Raw genomic sequence first — 12,539 nt, 5'->3', positions numbered from 1 at the left:
AGATACAATTCCCTCCCACCCTCCATGCTGTCTCCAGGGTGCCCTCTGGTTATGTCTTAGTTCTCTCTCCCGGCCCAGTGAGATGTCTCTAGAGTGCTGAGTGCCACCCTCCATGCTGTCTCCAGGGTGCCCTCTGGTTATGTCTTAGTTCTCTCTCCCGGCCCAGTGAGATGTCTCTAGAGTGCTGAGTGCCACCCTCCATGCTGTCTCCAGGGTGCCCTCTGGTTATGTCTCAGTTCTCTCTCCCAGCCCAGTGAGATGTCTCTAGAGTGCTGAGTGCATTCTCAGCAAGATGCCCTAATGGTTCAGCTCAGGGGCCTTTGCTCAGTCCCCACTCCCTTGACTTTGGACACACTTTCTGACACTGTAGAGGGCTCTTCTAAGCCTCTCCTGAGCTCCTACAGTGATACTCTATCCTGGTTCTCTTCCTGCCTCTCTGATTGATCTGTCTCTTTTGTTGCCTCCTCTCCCTCCTCTGTTATCTTTTTAAGGGTGGCTGTTACCCAGGGTTCATCACATTGCCCTTGGTTCCCTGTCCTCTGCCCTTTGGGAGGGAATCTCATCCATCTTGGTGGTTTCAACTATCTCCTCCAGGCTACCAGCTCTGACCTCTCTTTGAGTTCCACTCCCAATTTCAACTGCCCATTGGTAAGCCCTGTTATCGTCTCAAAATCAACATATCTAGAAATAAATTCTTCATTTTCCCCCACCCAGCTTTCCCTCCTGGCTTCCCTTCTCTGTTTGGGGCATGACATTCTCCTGGTCACCCAGGGACAAAGGCTCCATCTGCTTTGACTCTTCTTTTTCCCTCTCCTCCCACCTCTGTGCAGACACTAAATCCTGTCCATCCCCCCTTTGGGATGTCTCTCTGGCATCCATCTCTTCCTTTCCTTTCCCACCTCCATTCACCTAACCCTAGCTCTTAGCTCTGATGGCTGAAATAGCTTCCTGGCTGGTTTTTCTGCCCACAGTCTTGCCATTCTTTAGAATAAGTTAACTTCTGAGTCAGGACCCACCTCCACTATAACTTCCTTGACCATCTGAACTACTTTAGCACATCTTGCCTGCTCCATTCACTTTGTCAGTACATCTTATCTTGCCAAGTGCTATCTCTCCTATTGCTGTTTAGCTTTTCACATTTTTCACCTAAATGAGAAGCTCTTGGAGCTCTTTCTAGCCCCTGATCTGAGCTTGCCCAGGACCAGCCAGCATCCTTGGCGCTGCACCCTGGCATGTAACACAAGTACTTCTGATTCCTCACTGTCGCCCCTGTTTTTCAGTCTGGCCACTTCAGCCCCCTTTTTAATTAACCAAGGAGTGCCCTCCACCAGAAAGCAGAGAACCCAAATTCTAATGCCTAGAGGGACCGGCCGATCATGAAGTGGGCGAGGCGGGCCAGATGTGTGCTGACAGGGAGTGGTGGGATGTAGATCCCATGTCCCCAGTCCAGAGGGCTTGCTGCTACTCAGTCCCCCTTCGTTGCCATTGGGCCCAGTGTGGACAGATTTCCCAGGTTTTCAAAAGAAACATCAAATTTGAATTTTTACAGGAAACTTCCCAGCTTTTAAAACACCGTGCAGGCTAAACAGAAAACACGCCACAAGCTAAATTCAGCCTGCAGGTCACCCTGGACATAAAGGCTTCTAGCCTTGTAATTATTCTTGATGTGGCAGAAAGAACTTTGGATGGGAGGTTCCTAGTGAATAGTTATGTCAGTAATGAGCTGTGTGACCTTGGGTAAGTTACATCCCTCTCTGGGCCTCAGATTCCTCATCTGAACAATAAACAATCCTATTAAGTGATCCCTAATGCCTTTTAACATGGTTATTCTCTGGTTCTGTGGCTTATACCAAATGGTAATTTTAGGATTTCCCTAAAGAGGTAAATCCTGTTTAATTGAATTGTCTGGTAAATGAGGTTTACTCTAAATACACAATGAACACAGATAACCACATTTCAAAGAACTAGAATACAATAAGTCATTGGTTAACAGAAATTCTCCAGGGTTAACTGGAAAATCCCCTTTTAATCAAGCTTATTGTTGAAAGACTTTCTAAAATACCAGAGTTCAGTTTCCTGCCTTTCTAAGCACAGGAGATGCAGCAGTGCCGGGCAGGCAAGGGGAACTGGTGAATCAATGTCTGGATGGCCCTGCCACCTGGGCTGAAGGGGCGGCAGCAGAGCCGCGGGAGGTCCTCTCAGGCCACTCTCAGCAAGGGGGGCTGCTGGGGATCAAGGACCAGCTGGCTGGGGCCAGAAGATCACTGCACTGGGACCTCATCAGCCTCTTTGCAGGACTCGCGCCCCAGGGCTTAACTAATCCACGCTGGGAGTGGAAATTACCTCACTCGTAAGCTGGGAATTCATTGAAAACTGGCACTGGCAGAGATGTGTGTTGAGGTTGAAGGTCATAAAACAACCCAGGGCTCCTTCCCTCTGAAAAGAGTAAGAGTTTGGAGCCCAACAGATCTTAGTCAGAATCTAGACTCTTCCACTTCCTAGATGTATGACTATAGGCAAATGCCTCAAGCTTTCTGAGTCTTAGTTTCCTCATCTATAAATTGGAGATAACAATACTCTTTCAAAGAGTGGTCATGAGCACTAAATGAAATCATGTCTGCTAAATGGCTGGTGTAGTGTTAGGGATTTACTAAGTGCTAGATAGGAGGAAATTCTTCTTCCGTTAGTAAGTAACAGCTTTTATTGCTTAAAATCCAGTCTGATTTTCCAGTCTTTTTTCTTAATAGGGTTAGAAAGTCAATACCAGTCACCTTCCATGATAGACTTCCACTTTCCATGATAGACATCTGAGGAACTGTTTACAGAATCGGAAGCTGTCTCTTGTTCCCTCCTCCCTTCCATCCTATGCTATCATTCTGAAATACAGACACCAGCCTTAAAATCAGAACCAAGATCTTGATTTTGCAACCATTTTGCTAATCATTGATTCAGTCAAGCATCATCAATGGATGGTAAAGTCTGATGAAGGCAGAGTATTCACAGGCTTAAAGTATCTCCTCTTAAATTACTTATAAATTACAAAGGGAAAAAACAGTAACTTTACCATGGAGAAACCTGGCAGACACCTTCACCTCCATTGGTGAAGTTAACATCACCAATCCTGGGACAAACAGACATCATGTTGGCTCCTGATATGATGCACTGAGATGCACAGCATCACTTCTGTGAGATTCCTGCCAACAAATGCCTAACTTTAATCTGATCACGAACAAACATCAGACTAACCCAAGCTGAGGGACAGTTTACAAAATGACCGGCCTAGATTCTTGAGAAATGTCAGCGCCATGAAAGAGGAAGAAAAGCTGAGGAACTGTTTTACATTAAAAACTAAAGAGATATAACAATTAAAAGGAATTAAAATTAAAAGAATGTATGCTCTGGATTGGATCCTGGACTAGAAAAAAATATCATTATAAAGAACATTATTGGAATAATTAGGTAAGTTTTAATATGGATTGTACATTAAATAATAGTATTATATAGACTTTAAATTCCCTGATTTCGATTTTATGGAAAAGGACATCCTTGTTCTTGAGAAATTCACACTAAAGTATTTAAGGACAAAGAGGTATAATGTCTGCAAATTACTCTAAAATAGTCGAAAAAAAGAAAGGTATAAACATGTAAAAACACATACAAGGAGAAAGAGAATATTTAGACAAATGCAGCAAAATGTTCACATCTGGTGAACTTGAGTGAAGAGTACAGAGGAATTCTTTGTACTTTGTACTAGTCTTGCAACCTTTTGGTAAGCTGAAATTATTTCAAAAGGAAGAGGAAAAAAAGAAGAAAAAGTCTGAGCCAGGGGTTAGTTAGAGCCGGGCACAAAGCCTCACATCATTTGGCCTGCAGTGCGGTGAAGTAGAAAGAGCCCTGACTTGCAGACAAGGTTCAAGCCCAGCCCTGCCAACTGCAAGATACTTAACATGTCTGGATGTCTGTCTCTTTACTCCAAAATGTAGAGAATAATAGTACTGCCTCTCCCTTAGGGTTGTCAAGAGGACTAAATTAGGGAGTTGATGTAGAAAAATCTGGCACATGCCAAAATATTATTCATGTGTTCTACAAGTATATGCTGCTAAGTGTCCAGAAGTGAAAAATACAAACAGAATTCTTGCCCTCAGGTAGCTTGCCCTCAGGTAGCTTATACTCAAGTCAAAAAGGTGGAAAATAAATGACTAAATGAAGGGCAGACATATAGTTACAAACTGCCATAAATTCTATGAGGGTGACGGAGTGTGTCTGGAGAGATGGGGAGAGATGGGGAGAGATGGGGAAACCTACCACTTACAGGGTGGTCAGAGGAAATGCCATTTAAGCAGAGCCTGCAGAAGGAGGAAGAGGGAAGGGCTGGCAGTCTAGGTGGTGGGAACAGCAGGAGCAAAGGCCCTGAGGTGGGTGAAAACTTGGTATATACGAGAAATGTGACCCTCTCTCCTCAGCTAGAGCATTTATAACTCCTGTATGTTCTGTGAGGGAAGGGGCAGCATAGCACCGAGCACAGATTGGACACTCAGTGTTTGATGAGTGAATAAGCGAATGGGTGTTCTTTGGTTTCAATATTTGCCATGAGGAGATCTCCTCTCTCTCTGCCCTTAGCTGCACTATGTGGTGAAAAGAAAGGAGGCTTCTTCTGAACTGGCAGCTCTGGAGTTTTCCTCTCTGTGGGCAACTTGCTTAGATCACAGAGCCGGGAGGGACCCCAAAAGTTCCATGCTCCCACCTGTCATGGTAGAGGGAAGAAGCCAAGGCCCAGGCTTGGGACAGACTTGCCAGAACCCATGGATCTGGTTGGGGGCCCACGTCTGGTGCTTTCCCAGCCCCGCAGCCTGCCTTGTTTATTTGTTCAGCAGGTTTGTTCAACCATGGCACAGCCTGATTTGACTCTGCAACGTTTAAGAGATGAGCCAAAAAAATCACAGAAAAATGGTTTGCTCTTAGAGCTAAGGGTTGGGGCAGCCAAGGTGGGAGACAGGGTTCTGGCCAGCTCTGGGGCAGAGTTTTGGCTTGTCCTCTGCTGTCTTTTTCCCTCCCGCCCTTGAGAACCAAAGGGACTCCAGTGGGATTGCCTGTCTCTCTGTCCTGTTTCTCCAGGACCTTGATGTTGCCAGCCTAGAACTTTCAACTGTTAAGATCCCTGGTTCTCATCTCCACCCTCATTAGCTCCATCCCAAACCCCAGCTTCCAGTCACCAAGTTCAAGCCACAGCCTGATCCACTTGACCAGCCCTGGGATGGAGGTGTTGGGCCCAGCACCTGGATCATTCTGCCCCCCTCTGCCTACATCGACCTCTTTCTCCCTGCTTGTGAACTCTTGCTTATCCTTCAAAACCCAGCTGTTATGTAAAACCTTGAACTGACTCCGCGGGTAGTCTGCCAGCTACTTTTTAAATTCTAAAAAGCCCAACCAGGATAAACAGGATAGCTAAAATGCTGGATTTCTTTGCTTTTGTGTAACTAGATACTAACTCAGTGTCATAATGTTAGTTATCTCATGTTGATCAGAAGCACTTATTTGCAGTTACATAAATGTTTGATTACAAAAAAAAACTTGAACACCTTAAAAATGCAATCTATGGGACTTCCCTGGCGGACTCTGCGCTTCTGCTGCAGGGGGCATGGGTTCAATCTCTGGTCAGGGAACAAAGATCCTACATGCCGCTCGGCTCCCCCACCCCACCCCCCAAAAAAAAGAAGGTAAAAAAATGCAATTTGTAAGGCTGACAAAATAATTTATTTAAATATTAATTAAGGCCAGGTGGTAGAGGGGATGAAGTAAGGATGACAAAAGGAATCCTGGTGGTAAAAACGTGACTCTAAGGTCCTCTGCAGCCTTTTGATACACATGGCTGCCTCATTTCCCCAAAGGCTTGGTACACAGTAGGTGCTCAGAAAGTATTCATTGAATACCGTATGTGAAAGTGTAGGAGTATGCAAGGATGATGACTAGAGTCACTGAAGCCTCTGTCAACCCTAGTGGCTGTCCCTTGGGGACCAGACTAATAACCAATGCAGGAGCTGTCCTAGCCTCAGGCCCTTTTCCCCTAACTGCCAATCCTTAGTGTTCACCCAAGTAGCACTGAGATTAGTCAGAACCTGGGGAAGAGGCTGTGTATTCTGGAGCCCCGCCAGGAAGCAGGGGCAACAGCCTGGATTCTGATGCCCATTGCAGCCCCCTCTGCCCCTTTGCTCCAGGCAGCTCCCCAGGAAGCTTGAGTCTGACCAGTTGTGGGAGGTGCTGCTCTCCTTCACTTCCAAAATTAGCTCAGACCTTAAAAATCACAGCCTGGCGCCTGCTCTTCTCATGACGAGGAAAACGGGAGATGTCAGAAGCCTCCCTAGGTATCGGCAAGAGAACAGCTCCTCTGCTCCCTCCCTTCCTTGTATGAGGTCATTGAATCAGGATGACAAAGCAAACAGTGACAGGTTGGGACTTGTTCCTGGACTGATTCCAGGGTTGCCCCAGCCCCTCCCTCCTCCTCCTCAGAATGGCAGACCCAGGTGTGGACAACAAACAGACCTGGACTCGGTCCTTGGGATCTGGGAAATGGACACTAGTTGGGAGGCATCCTCCGTGGTGGAAAAGAGGAGGTCCTGGATAGACCTTGGTGGAACTGGGAATCGTGATATTGGCACCACCGGACACCTGCACAGTTTCCCAGGCTTCAGTGTACTTTCATTTATTCTCATTTGAGTTAAGGAGGACAAGAATTCTTTTCTGACTTTACGGATGAGAAAACTGAGACTTGTTTAAGGTCAGCAACTTAATCAGGGTAACATGGCTTAAGGGTCACAGAGCCAGACTTGAAAGGGTTTTGTGACTCGAGTTACAACCATCTTCCCACCTCACCACAGTTCCTTGAACTTCACTCATTGGTATACCTGTCTCATGCTTTGTACCTTGTTGCATCCCACCATACTGTTACTTACTTAATGTTCTTCTTTAAATAAACTCACTTTAAAAACTGACCTCATTCTACGCAACAATATGTTTGTGCGTGTGTATAAATAATAATGTATTTATATGCGTAACTGCTAAAATTAAACATTTTCATCCTCCTCCCCTAAAGTCAACTCTCATAATGCCTGGGATACTACTGCACACTTTCAGAAACTGTCCAACTGTCCTCCGCCCTCCCTGCATTACTAATGATGGATTGTCACAGGCTGGCAGCCAAGCGGCTGCCCTTGTTGAAATGCTCAGCCAGTAGGATCACTCAGGGCCACCACTGTCGTTGTTAGCGCTGTGCCTCCATATCACAGAATTACTGAATCAGGGGGGATAAGAGAGAGATCATGGAATCCAGCTCCTAGCGGGGAGAGCCTTATACAACACACCCACTCATAGTCCTAAAGGTTAAGGGAGCACCGTTCAGAGACAAAAAGAGGAATGAGATGTAGTCTTTGCTCTTGAAACTCACAAACCTTACAAACAACTGAAAACTAGAAGGAATAAGCAAAGGATCTGGAATTATGGTTCCACCATGAACTTGGCATGCCTTTGAACAAGTCACTTCATTTTCTGAGCCTCAGTTTCCTTAAACAGAGATGATAACATCTCCTCTTTTTACATTTTAAGACATCTCCTCTTTTTACATTTTAAGACAGATAGGAGATTCAGATTTTTGAAATAAGTGTGATATATCAAAATATCAAGTTGTACACCTTAATTATATACAATTTTTGTCAATTATTCCCCAATAAAGACAGTGGGGTGGGGTGGGGGTTGGTGTGAAAAAATGCTCTGAAATACACTGTGTAAATAATAAACAGGCAATGCCTAAACTCCTCCATAAAATATGTGCATTATGACTGGAGAATGACTTTCTCCGGGTGAAACTAAGCACCAGAAACAACAGGCTGGGAAGAGATTTAGGGAACACTGTTTGGACCTTGTCAGTGTCCCTAATTTGCTGCTTTCAGGTCTTGGATGTGGGAAGACATTGGTGACCTGAACCAACTTGCTGCCCTGGGTCTTTCAGAACCCTGATTCTGAAAGAGTTCAGGATGTGCTTCTTACTCTTTCTTCTGCTTTGAAACATTTGTCTTCTGGCTTTCGGCTCCAAGTGCAAGTTGCTGTACAGTGATGGGTCTTTACTGCCCTCTTGTGATCACTCCCTGACATAGTCGCATTGACTTTTGAAGGGGTGTGCGTGACAGCCTGAGGAAACCAGAGCCAACCCTCAAGATCAAGATTTTCCAGGGCCAGCAGAGGGCTTAAAGCCCAAATTAAAGCCAGCTGCTGTAATCCGGAGCTCCTTGACGGGAAGGGGTAGTTCCGCCTGATTTTGCCCCAAATAGTTCAGGAATCCAGGCCTGTGCCTGCATTAACCCTGCTAAAATGGTTAGTGCTTAGATTGTCCAGCTTGTCTGGAACAAGTTCTGGAAATGAAGGCAGCTCTAAGGTCCTTTCTCTGCCTGGAAAACCCAAGGGCAGGAAGGACCAGGACTAGAACTTGCCCTGCAACCCTCACACCTATAAAGCAACAGTTAACTGAGCACATATTTTGTGAACTGGTAGGTGCCATGAGGTGCAGGTGGGGTACAAAATAAGATAGTTCCCATCCCCAACTCAGAAAGTTTACAAACATAAATGACCCAAGCACACATATAATTAGCAGATGCCAGGTCATCCGAGCAAGGGGTATCACAAGAGTAGAAATTAAGTGCTGTAGGGCTGGTGGGAAAAGGGAGATTAGTGACAACCAGGGGGATCACGGTTTCCTGAAGATAGTGAGACTCAAGCTGAACTTTTAAAAATGAGTAGGACCTTACCTAGTAGACATGAGCAAGCAAGACCACAATAATGCTAATAACTACATTTCGGGGAGCTGATTGGGTGTCAAGCATGGCTAAAGGCTTTACAGATAGCTCGGCTATTTAATCTCCACAACAGTACTATGAGGTAGCTATTACTTTCTCCATTTAACAGACAAGGAAACCGAGGCTCAAGGCCATGTACGGCAAGATGTGATGGAAAATATATGAAGAAGTAAAAACAGAAGTTGTGTTTGGGGCAAATAACCTATTATTACTAGAGTATGGGTTATACTTGGTGGGTAGCAGAAAGGGACAAGAGCATATGGGGATGAGTTATGATGATCAAAAAGTACAGGAACCCTATGATATGGGATTTAAAAGCCTCAGATGAATTTGGACCTCACCCTTTGGATAATGGAGAACGTCTTGAGGTTTCAGAGCCAAGGATTCTGCTCAGTGATGTACTTTAGGATAACTCAGATGCATGGAGGAGAGCTTGATGAGGCAGAGACAAAAGGGAGGGAGATCTGCGAGGAGTCATGAGGCAAGGGGAGCTTGGGTCAGGGCAGTGGGCAATGCAGAGGAATGAATCCTAAAACCTCTACACGGAGAAATTGTTGAGATTGACTTGGGGTACTTCGATTTTTAAAAAGTGGTTAAAAAAAAAAAGAATGCACTTTAAATGGATGAGCAAAACAAAGTTACAGTGTTTGGCTTCAAAGACCTCGAGAGACTTAAGTTATATGCTTCATGTTATACAACCCTCAACTACAAACATTTACACACAATGGTTATAGAATCCTCTTCCAGCAAAGGTCTTATGAAGCCTGCAGAAATGCTTCCTCAAGAGATATAAGATACACATTGATTTATAAGATGTTCTTTCACGGGTTAGGTGGCAAGAAAAGTTGTCCTCTATAGGAGATAAACAGACTTTTACTTTTAAGGATAAAAGAAGACTCTAAATACTACACTTAAAATTCCATATGAAATTGGCAATTAGTATGGTCAGAACCAAGAATGTGGACTAAGTTCAGATACAGAGTTATTATTAAATCTAGAAAAATCTCACACTACATATTTCTCACAGTTTCCAAATGAAATAGAAATCTGTTCAGTCATATCGTCAATTTTATTGATACTTCATTAAAATGTGTTACAAATAAATTCTATGAAGACTTGAAATTAAAAAAACAAAAAGATTGATTTGGAGGATGAAGAAGGTGGAGCTACATTCAGTGGGAACCACTGTACCCTCACATGCTGAGCCCTCAAACCTGTCATCAGTCCCAGGTCCTCTTGGGGGGAGAAAGACTTCTGGTCTCCCGTGGAATAGAGGTCTCAGTCCCACCCTGGACTGTCGTAGTGCCAAACCTCTAAAACCAAAGCAGGGCACAGTCCTCTCAGATTGCTGAGAAGAAATCTTGAAAATGGTTCTCAATGCCCACATCAAATGAGGAATCTCATGATCAAAGAGCAGCCTGTCACAAGAAGACATGATACCAGTTTGATGCCATGACCCACCCTCCACAAAGGTCAAGGAGAGTTTTACGTCATTTCCCAGCAGTTTGTCAAACCTGGTTTGGTCCAAACAGGGATGGACCAAACCTTGTATGGGAACTCAGCCATGCCAGGGGTTTGCATTCCTGCTTTTGATTGCCACAGGGCTGGCAGGCTTCCTTCCCTCTGGCTCCCACTCAGGAAGCCGTCCACAGCTGCTGGTCACTTGTCACACCCTATCCGGGAGATGGCAGCATTTCAATGGTAAAGCAACAGATCCCCAGGCTGTGGCTAACGACTTCAAAGTTTGATAGGAATTGTGTCATTATTTCCCAAAGAGTTAACTCCATCCAGCTACAGTGAAGTAGTAATGGGTAAAGGCTTGTAATGGGCTATAAGGAAATAATGGGACTTCATACTTACTATGCTAGATTGGGACAATTCCAGGGAAAATATTTATAGCAGGCACTCAACAAACATTTATTGCATATACCAGGCACTACGCAAAATCCTTAGAAATGTCCTAAAGCAGACAAAGAGATTTGCTTTAAAGTTCCACTCACACCCCCGACCTTTCTTTCCAGAATGATGTTCACTGTACCACTTACTTTACTTTTTCCCCAAATAAGTAAGTACCTATAGCCAAGAAAAACTGTTCCCAATACCAAAGATATGAAGACCAGTTGTCCAAGACTGGGGTCTGCCTGCAAAATTCATGCCTGCCACCTGGTCTTCAAAATCACCTGAATCTTAGGCTCACCTGGTAGAAGACTGAAACTGTTCTCTAGCCCTCTCTTGAGATCCAGACCTCTACATTCAACTGCTTTCTGGACACCTTTACTTAGATGTCTTAAAGGGACATCAAGTTCAACTTGTCCAAATGGAATTCACGATCTCCTCCACCTCCACCTGGTCCTCCCTCCTCCAGTGTCCCCTCATCTCAGCAAATGACGCCATCGGCCATTCAGATATATAAGCCAGCGATCTAGGAATTACCCTCCAGCCTCCTTCCCCCTTCACTCCCAGACAATCCATCACTCAGTCTCAGCCATTCTACTTGTTAAAATATTGCAGGGACCCCTTTCTATCTCTGTATCTCGATCTCCACTTAGTTCAAGCTGCCATCATCTTTCACCTGGATCCCTGCAGCAGACTTCTGACTGGTCTTCCTGCATCCTCTTGCCCTCTTCCATCCTTCCTCCAACCTGTAGCTTAAGTGCTCTTTTAAAGACCCAAATCTGACCACTTCACTATTACTAACATCCCAGTGGCTTCCCGTTGCTCTTTAAATACAAAGGCAGATATGATACAGAATTCCTGGGGAGGCCAGGAGAGACCAGGGACACCCTGCTTACAGATAACCTGTTGCGTTCTTGCTGTAACAATATTTTTTGTAATGACTAATAACCTTGCTTTCGTTTCTGTGAAAAGGAGACTAGATCACTTTGATTTCTGGTAACCAAAAAACTGCAACCCATACAGTTCAGGAGGGGGTAATTAGCCTTCTGAATAGAAACTTTTCAAATATCCTAAAGACACTGTAATGAACATCTTGAGTCAGGTGAGACCCCAAAGATGAATTTGCCTAGAGCTGAGAGGGCCAAACCTGGCCTGCCACCTGTTTTTGTTTTTAAAATATTTATTTATTTATTTGACTGTGCTGGGTCTTAGTTGTAGTGTGCTGGATCTTTAGTTGTGGCATGTGGGATCTAGTTCCCTGACCAGGGATGGAACCCGGGCCCCCTGCATTGGGAGCACGGAGTCTTAGCCACTGGACCACCAGGGAAGTCCTGCCACCTGTTTTTATAAGTAAATATTTATTGGAACACAGTCACACTCATTCATTTGTATACTGCCTATGCCATTTGCACTCCAATGGCAGAGCTGAGTAGTTGCGACAGATTATATGGCTTGCAAAGCCTCAAATACCTGGCCATTAATAAAAATGGTTTGCTGACTCTGCTCTAGAGGTTCTCCATTAGGGGCCGCACATTAAAATCACCTGGAGTGCTTTTAAAAGGGATCAACTCAGAGATTCTGCCTAAATTGATCTGACATAGGATCCTAGTATTAGAATCAAAAACTTCAAAAATTTCCCGAGGTAATTCTAATATGCAGCTACAGTGGAGAATCACTGATATAATCCAGTCTCCTCTCACAGGTAAGTCGGCCCAGATGTCAGGATATGTCTCCTTTTTGTAATGAATAACAACTACTAATATCTACAACTCCCTGTAAAGCATATCCATCTACATGGTC

This window comes from Phocoena sinus, chromosome 13, assembly GCF_008692025.1.
Source record: "Phocoena sinus isolate mPhoSin1 chromosome 13, mPhoSin1.pri, whole genome shotgun sequence".
NCBI lineage: Eukaryota > Metazoa > Chordata > Mammalia > Artiodactyla > Phocoenidae > Phocoena > Phocoena sinus.
This window is presented reverse-complemented; position numbering follows the sequence as displayed.